At 30.5% G+C, this 10,000-nt stretch overlaps 1 long non-coding RNA gene across 1 annotated transcript in view; it reads left to right on the top strand.

Moving 5' to 3' along the window:
• Positions 1 to 10,000, top strand: part of LOC136847025 (uncharacterized) — a 123,443-nt gene that overhangs the window by 18,776 nt on the left and 94,667 nt on the right. Inside the window, exon 2 of the long non-coding RNA XR_010855585.1 lies at positions 9,151 to 9,266. This is a non-coding gene — a long non-coding RNA (uncharacterized lncRNA). The remainder of the gene's footprint in view (positions 1 to 9,150; positions 9,267 to 10,000) is intronic.

The raw sequence follows: 10,000 nt of genomic DNA, 5'->3' as shown, positions 1-10,000 counted from the left end.
TTAGTTTGTTACCATGGAAATGTAAATATTTATTTCTTTATGGAATGACTCTATTGCGTTCTATTCTATCGAATTTCCTCCCCGTCTATTCTTAGTCCGTTTTTCTCTCCGGATATGAATAGAGCGGAGTTTTTCCTTCCCTTTCTGTTTCTCTTGCCTTATGTTGGCCATAAGAAAGGTTATATCGAGTTCAGTTTACATAGGTGTGTGTTCTTGCAAAAGGAAATTTTTCTTGTACGAGGAAATTTTTTCATCGTTTTCATTTTGCAATTTTGCTGACGGGCACTTTCATTCTTACCGGCGGTTCGATATCAGTAAGAGGTGACTTTGTGTTAGAACTGAATAAAGACTAACTATAATAATAATAATAATAAATATCTTTATTAATATTTACATTTGTCGTCGCTATCACGTCATCGTTTGTTTATAATATTCATAAAGAATCATAATGACACTTATCTCTATGCCGGACATGGCGGTATATTAGATATGGGGAGCCGAGACATATATATATATATATATATATATATAAATATATAAATATATATATATATATATATATATATATATATATATATATATATATATATATATATATATATATATATACACATATACACATACATATATAAGCGAACTCCACAGGAAAATGACAGGCAGAAGTTCAGCACCAAGCGCTTTCACGTTTATTAACGCATCGTCTGGGCACAAATGAGACGCAGATGAAAAGAAGGTTACAAAGTAAACAAAAAGAACAAGAATACCAGATGGTCAACTGTCAAAAGGTAATAAACAGAAAGATAATAATGTCATTTTCCTGTGGGATTCGTTTATACACTGAAGTCACGTGCATCTCCTGTGATTTTTTTAAGAAATACATATATATATATAATATATATATGTATATATGTACGTATACATATACATATATACATATATATATACGTGTGTGTGTGTGTGTGTAAACAGATATAATAATACAATTAAGAAAATAAAAATAAAAGATCGGACGGAAATGTATAAAATCATCACATGCTTGGAACGTTTTACCAGGCTCTATTCCAGCGTCGAAAAGAACCCTGGAAATTCAAACACCTAATAACAATTAATAACTTCAGTTTAAATCTCCACTTCAAAAAACAAAAAAAAAAACTTTCCCAGTTCCTCATTCCGGTGGTTGATCAGAGGCATTTTTCGGGCCCTCCGGTAGGCCTACTAATTAAACAGCACTTTTGCTTTTTAGGTCCGCTTATTTAAAAATGACCTGCTTCCCTCCAACTCTGCTTGCTCTCCCTCGCTTCAGGGGCTGAACATTAGATCAGGAGAAGCTCTGAATATTTCAGGAAGTCTTTCGGCTTTATTTTATCTCCGGCTGAAATCCCGTTATGGGTGGTGATGCTACAGTTGACTGATGCCACTGTTCGTTGTCATAACAATGACAATATTACGCAGGATATTGCGTTAAATTAAAAAAAAACAGGCGATATATATATATATATATATATATATATATATATATATATATATATATATATATATATATATATATATATATACATATATATATATATATATATATATAATGTAATATTTATATATACACATACATATATACATGTATACCTGTATATATATATATATATATATATATATATATATATATATATATATATAGAAATAATCAACACACAATCACGTGTGAAACAGAAATAAATTTCTGACTCACGTCAGGATCGAAACCAGTTCTTTCAATTGAAAAGCAAGGGTGCTGCCCACTAGGCCATACAAGTCATAAAAGAAGTTGGAACCTTGTGTGCATTGGCAGTCAGGTTCCAACTTCTTTTACGACGTGTATGGCCTAGTGGGCAGCGCCTTTGCCTTTCAATTGAAAGGTTCGATCCTGATGTGAGTCAGAAAATGTATATATATATATATATATATATATATATATATATATATATATATATATATATATATATATATATATATATATATTTATTATATATATATATATATATATATATATATATATATATATATATATATATATATATATATATATATATATACACTGTATATATATATATATATATATATGTAATCTCTGCGTGTATATATATATATATATATATATATATATATATATATATATATATATGTATATATAATCACTGTATGTTCCTAAGCATATCGTATCCATATGCATGTATAACTGAGCCGTCTAAACACTAAACTTTTACTCGAGAATGCCTAATGACCCACAGATGGGGCTGTTCGCCTGAACCTCTAACGCAGACGGTGGAGGTCCATAGGGGGCGTGGAGGAGGGTCATGAGTGTGTGAGGGGGAGGGAGGGTGTGGTCAGAGGGGACACCATCCAAATTCTGGGCATAGGGGGAATGATGATAACGATGTCCAATAAAGACCGGATAAACTTTAGGGCGAAAAAAGGTCACCGAGTGGGCTTTGCTTTTCCTGCTCTGAGAAGTGGCTGAATGTCGCTTAATGGCCAGCCATGTTGTTAAGGGCTTTCTTAACTCTCTCTCTCTCTCTCTCTCTCTCTCTCTCTCTCAGTGGAGATAAGAAGTTGAGGTTAGGGGCTTAGAATAAAAGGGATTTGGAAGGGATTAGGAGTGTAAGGGTATGGAAGGGGAGGGGAGGGGATATAGAGAGGGTAGGGGCAGGAAACATGGTGGTTGGAAAATGGCTGGAGCCAATACAGTCGTTCTAAACGACTGTGTTTTTAATTTTTTTTATTTCTTTAATACAAAGCTTATCATCGTAATATGCATTTCGCCATCTATATGCCCTTTTATTATTTTGTTTCCTTGATTACCTACCTACTGTGATTTGTTTCTGATTCAGATACACTTAACTGTTTTTTTCCTTCGGGGAGAAGAGTCTAATATTACTAAAAATAAAAAGCCACAGCGGATAAGCAGTGGTCCAACAACCGGAGGTCACTAATTGGAATTAAAGGTTAAAGTAATGTGCCAGATGCATGAGAATCATTTTAGTTTTCTAACCGGGAACTGTGAATTGAAGCTCTTTTGATTGGCCTATCCATTTCTGATTGTTCCACTGTTGATTTTTTTGGGGCCTTAATGTCCAAGATGATGCTGAAAGTATGCATTCAACAGATATTACAAGAAAGGCGCATGCATAAATGCAACAGATATGCACATACATAAATGCCAAAGCTATCTATATGAACTGTGATTGTATTTGTAATTCCCATACATGATACACGTGTATTTGGTGTAATGAAGTTATCTATGCTTAAATCATGAAGTATAATGAGAAATTTATGATTAAATCGTGAAATATAAAGAGAAATCTATGATTAAATCATAATATACAGTGAGAAATGTATAATTAAATAGCGAAATATAATGCGAAATCTAAGATCAAGTCATGAAATGTAATGCGGAATCTATGATGAAATCATGAAATATGATAAATCTGTGATCATGAAATATAATGAAAAATTTATAATTAAATCATGACATATGATGAAAAATCAATGATTTAATCATGAAATATAACGAGGATCTGTGGTGCATCCATAAAATATAATGAGGACTCTATGATTCAATCATGAAATATGAGAAATCTTTGATTAAATCATGCAATATAATGAGAAATTTATGATTAAACCCTGAAATATAATGAGAAATCGATGAGAAAAATACCATGAGACAAAGTACCCTGAATGTCTAAATAATTTCTTTTCCCAGGTCTACGCAAAACACAATCCACCATCATTTAGAAATCATTTACGCCTATCACAATACAAAGAGAGAGAGAGAGAGAGAGAGAGAGAGAGAGAGAGAGAGAGAGAGAGAGAGAGAGAGAATATATCTAGATAATCTTCCACTCTTGAGAGAGGGAGAGAATCTAAATAAATTTCTACTCCTGAGAGAGAGAGAGAGAGAGAGAGAGAGAGAGAGAGATCTGAGAAATTTCCACTCTTGAGAGAGAGAGAGAGAGAGAGAGAGAGAGAGAGAGAGAGAGAGAGAGAGAGAGAGAGAATCTAAATAAACTTCCATTCTTGAGAGAGAGAGAGAGAGAGAGAGAGAGAGAGAGAGAGAGAGAGAGAGAGAGAGAGAGAGAGAGAATCTAAATAAATTTCCACTCCTGAGAGAGAGAGAGAGAGAGAATTAAATAAATTTCCATTCCTGAGAGAGAGAGAGAGAGAGAGAGAGAGAGAGAGAGAGAGAGAGAATTAAATAAATTTCCATTCTTAAGAGAGAGAGAGAGAGAGAGAGAGAGAGAGAGAGAGAGAGAGAGAGAGAGAGAGAGAGAGAGATCCAAATAAACTTCCACTCTTGGTTCGAACTACAGTCCAACCCACATTGGCCCGACTTCCTTACAACGGCCCTCCTCCTCCTCCTTCCTCCTCCTCCTCCTCCTCCTCCTCCTCCTCCTCCTCCTCCTCCTCCACGTCTATTGGACTGACTTCCTCTCTACATCTACTGCGGTTAAACAAAATCATCGCCTGAATACATAATCACGCAGAGAGAAAATGGCGTGAAGAGGGAAGCAAGTGGCCGAGGAAAAGGGAAGGAAAATTCCTTTTTTTCCAGAAAGGGAGAGAATTTCTTTTTTTCCCATTTTTTCCTAGTTTTTTTTTTTCCAAGGGGTGTGGCACAGTCATGAAATGCGAGGATTTTGTATAGCATTGTAGAATTGTAGAATTCTTTTATTGAGATTTTTATTTTTTTTTTTTATTTTCATTGAAGTTTTTATTCATCCGTCTGTTTGAGTGTGTGTGTGTGTGTTTATGCTTAATTAATTATTCATACCAGCACATACATACATGCATACACACATATATCACAAACCACCCAGGTGAAAATATAAGACTGGGTATATATGTATGTAAGTGTATATATATATATATATATATATATATATATATATATATATATATATATATATATATATATATATATATATATAATGTCACGGCCAGTTTCGACTATATTTCTAGAACACTGACAAAAGGAATGTTACTTAGTATCAGTCCTTGACTTAGACATAAAGTCGAAACCGGTTGGGACTTATACCAAGTCTCTTATTTTTTCACCTGTGTGAAGTGTGATGAGCAACTCACGTGTCAATGTGATTATAATCAATATATATGTATATGTATATATATATATATATATATATATATATATATATATATATATATATATATATATATATATATATATATATATATATATATATATATATATATATATATATATATATATATATAAAACTGATCAGCTTCACTGACAAATGGTATTCTTTACAAGGACCTCATATTGTTCTTTGTAAATATAACAAAATTCGCCCAGAGAATCTTTATTCACTGAATTCACTCAAGCAGTTTTGCTGACTTGAACTACAAATACAATAAATACCCCGCGAATTTATGCAAGTCATCTTATATCCCTGATTATCATCCACGCAATCCTTATCACTTAAATTCACCCATGCAACCTTAATCGTGACTTCACACGCAAACTCACCCGTGCAATTTTTATTCGTTACCACCTAAATTCATCCACGTACGAATTTTGGTTACCACCTGAATTCATCCACGTATGACTTTTGATTACCACCTGAATTCATCCACGCATTCATTTTGGTTACCACCTGAAATTATCCACGGAATTTTGGTTGCGTGGTGAATCCATCCCCATATGAATTTTGGTTACCACCTGCATTCATCCACGTATGAACTTTGGTTACCACCTGAATTCATCCACGTATGAACTTTGTTTACCACCTGAATTCATCCATGTGTGAATTTTGCTTACCACCTGAATTCAACTGCGGAATCGTTATCATCTGAACACCCTTCAAGCTACCATCATCCAGTGGCTTCAACCACGCAAGTATTATGACATTATTACTTGACTTCTCCATTTAATCTTAACCGTTCACTTCAAATTATTATTATTATTATTATTATTATTATTATTATTATTATTATTATTATTCAGAAGATGAAACCTATTCATATGGAACAAGCCCACCAAAGGGGCCATTGACTTGAAATTCAAGCTTCCGAAGGCTATGGTGTTCATTAGGAAGAAGTAAGAGGAGGTAAAGGGAAATATAGAAAGAGATATCGCTTATGAAAAAAGAAAAAATACATTAATAAATTAATAAATAGATAAAAATGTATTAATACACAAGGAGAATGGGAAAAGACAGATAAATTTCTATCATTCTTGGGAGTATTTAATCAAGAACAGTCAGTTGAGGGTACTACAGCTGTATGTGACATTATGCAAGATATATATATATATATATATATATATATATATATATATATATATATATATATATATATATATATATATATATATATATATATATATGTAATTGTGTGTGGACAGTAATTCACTAATTCACATGTGTGTATGCAGAAAATTACTAACAGTCACATGCACAAGTTACAACTACACACAAACTCTCTCTCTCTCTCTCTCTCTCTCTCTCTCTCTCTACATTATATATATATAATATATATATATATATATATATGTATATATATATGTATATACATTATATGAATATATACCTAATGCAAAGAGCGATAAATAGAGAGAGAGAGAGAGAGAGAGAGAGAGAGAGAGAGAGAGAGAGAGAGAGAGGAGAGAGAGGAGGTAGAGAAGCAAATAGGTGTCAACTCTTCCAGATAAGGCTACACCACCACCTTCTCTTACTTAAGCACACACACACAGAGCACACCAGAGAGAGAGAGAGAGAGAGAGAGAGAGAGAGAGAGAGAGAGAGAGAGAGAAATGATCGCGGGTTCCTCCTCATCCCTTTGCCGCTATCTCGCCACTGCAGCCTGGTCTCTTTACTCCCTTTTCTTCCCCCCCTTTTTTCCCCATTTTTTCCCTCTCCTAGGGATAAAAAGTCAGGGAAAATAGGATCGCCCCCTCTTGATGTGCCTTTGCAGGTCGCCGCTTCGCTCGGCGCTTTTCTGTTTGTGGGGAAGGAGTCGTAGATATATATTATATATTATTATATACCCGGCCTCTTTATTTGTCCGGTTTTTGTCTGGATGTTTCCGTGGATATATATATATATATATATATATATATATATATATATATATATATATATATATATATATATATATATATATATATATATACATATACATACATATATTTATATATACATATATATATAAATATAAAAACATACATATATATATATATATATATGTATATTGTATATATATAGTTAACATATATACATATATTTACATATATATTTTATATATATATATATATATATATATATATATATATATATATATATATATATATATATATATATATATATATATATATATATATATATATATATATATATATATATATATATTTAATATATATATATGCATATACTTATACATATAAATAAACATAACTGCATATATATACATAATACATAATCATATATATATATATATAAATAAATCTATACATATATATTTATATAATATAAATAAATATATAGTTTGCATGTTTGTTAAACCCATAGGAAACTGAGCAAGTAAACGCACGGCAGCCACTGTCATATTCCCATACAAATTTCAGACGAAGTGCAAAACAATTCAGCAAATATTGAAGGCATTGCCAAACAGCTTCCTTAAAACCAGAAAAAAAGTAACTGTTCTTGTTGCCAGGTGACCTCCGGAAATTGGTTTGACCTCCAAAAATGTTGGTGGGCCCACCAAGGTGTTGCTAAGTACTGTAAGTGTGATGTTATTCTGTGGTAAAATTTCATGTTTTTTTTCTTTTTTTTTTGCCCAGTTAAAATCAGTAAATATTCATTTTCTTTTTTTTTGCACAGTTAAAATCAGTAAATATTCATTTTCTTTTTTTTTTTTTTGCACAGTTAAAATCAGTAAATATTCATTTTCTTTTTTTTTTGCACGGTTAAAATCAGTAAATATTAATTTTCTTTTTTTGCAGTCAAAATCAGTAAATATTCATTTTCTTTTTTTGCAGTTAAAATCAGTAAATATTCATTTTCTTTTTTTTCCAGGGTTAAAATCAGTAAATATTCTGTCATAAATATAACCAATTTAAGTAATGTAATGAATAACAAACTATTACACTTTGGTTAAAGATTACATATCTTGACTACTTTCGCCTCAGTTGTAGATCATTATTGACAACAATATTAACACTGACATTGTTTAAAATGAGTGAATTTTCTTTCCTTACAGCCATTTTCTGTTTATTACTATTTTTTTAATTCTACGACATTCATTTGTCTATTTGGCTAATCTGTCAATATGCTTTGTCCAGAAAATATTCATTGATTACCAAACATTTTGCTAAGGTTAGTTGATCATCAGTTAAATAATGTTAATATTTTGAAAGGGTTGGTGAGTCACTGAAAGGAAATTCTTCATCTGATTATTATTATTATTATTATTATTATTATTATTATTATTATTATTATTATTATTATTTGGCAGCAGACCCTCTTTTAAACAGGTTCTATTGAATATTATTGCTGCTTCAGCTGCATTTATTATTATTATTATTATTATTATTATTATTATTATTATTATTATTATTATTATTATTATTATTATTCATTATTATTATTATTATTATTAAACTATTATTATTATTATTATTATTATTATTATTATTATTATTATTATTAAACAGAATGGCTGTCTGGATGCCGTTGAGTCTGCATTATTGTTTCTCAATTATTATTATTATTATTATTATTATTATTACTGTTGGAGAAACAAATCCACAGTTATGTGAGAGTACATATTTAAAAACAGATTCCCGAAAGCCCTCTGCAGAGATTTATCTTTAAATATATATATATATATATATATATATATATATATATATATATATATATATATATATATATATATATATATATATATATATATATGTGTGTGTGTAACCTTAAATGGCTGTGGATTTATTTCTCCATTTCAAGACTCATGCTATTATTTTATTAGCATTTTATTATTATTATTATTATTATTGTTATTATTATCATTATTATTATTATTATTATTATTATTATTGTAATGAGTTGTAAGGTAGCAGCAGTAAAAAGACCAAATAACAGGAAAATTACCCTTTTTCAGAACAGGAAGGAAAAGGACAGTAGACAATGCATGATTCAATACAGCCATCCGGGATTTGATTTAGAAAAATGCAGGAGTGAACTTGGAATCCATCTCCGTCTGCCTGGTATATTAAGGTATGCCATCCCTTCTTGCGTTTCTTTTATCAGCTATTTCAATTTTAGCTGTTAGCTTTCGCTCTGACTCAGCTAGAGGTTCGGTTGCTCTCTCTCTCTCTCTCTCTCTCTCTCTCTCTCTCTCTCTCTCTCTCTCTCTCTCTCTCTCTCTCTCTCTATATATATATATATATATATATATATATATATATATATATATATATATATATATATATATATATATATATATATATATATATATATATATATATACATAAATATATATATATATATATATATATATATATATATATAATATATATATATATGTATATATATATGTATATAATATAAATATACATATATATATCTATGTATTTATAACATCTATATATACATATATATACGTATATATGTATATAATATATATATATATATATATATATATATATATATATATATATATATATATATATATATATAGTGGTCTGTTGGTCCTTGGACGGGTGACCGCCAAGCCAAGAAATACCAGTTGCTATTGCTACGTGAGCCCCCATCCCCCCGCCTTTCAATATTAATATACGACATCTAATTACGATAAATTAAATGTATCACTATGCTGTATCATGAAATATTTCGGAAACCTAACGTCTCGAAGGTCTGACTGATCTAATAGAAGATCCGATTTTCAGTAAATAAGTCCAATACTTATTAATACACAATATAGTACAGTATATGTATACACATATGTGTGT

The sequence above is a fragment of the Macrobrachium rosenbergii genome, chromosome 16, assembly GCF_040412425.1.
Source record: "Macrobrachium rosenbergii isolate ZJJX-2024 chromosome 16, ASM4041242v1, whole genome shotgun sequence".
NCBI classification, from domain to species: domain Eukaryota; kingdom Metazoa; phylum Arthropoda; class Malacostraca; order Decapoda; family Palaemonidae; genus Macrobrachium; species Macrobrachium rosenbergii.
The sequence above is the reverse complement of the archived record's forward strand: the minus strand, read 5'-3'. Positions and strand labels throughout refer to the sequence as shown.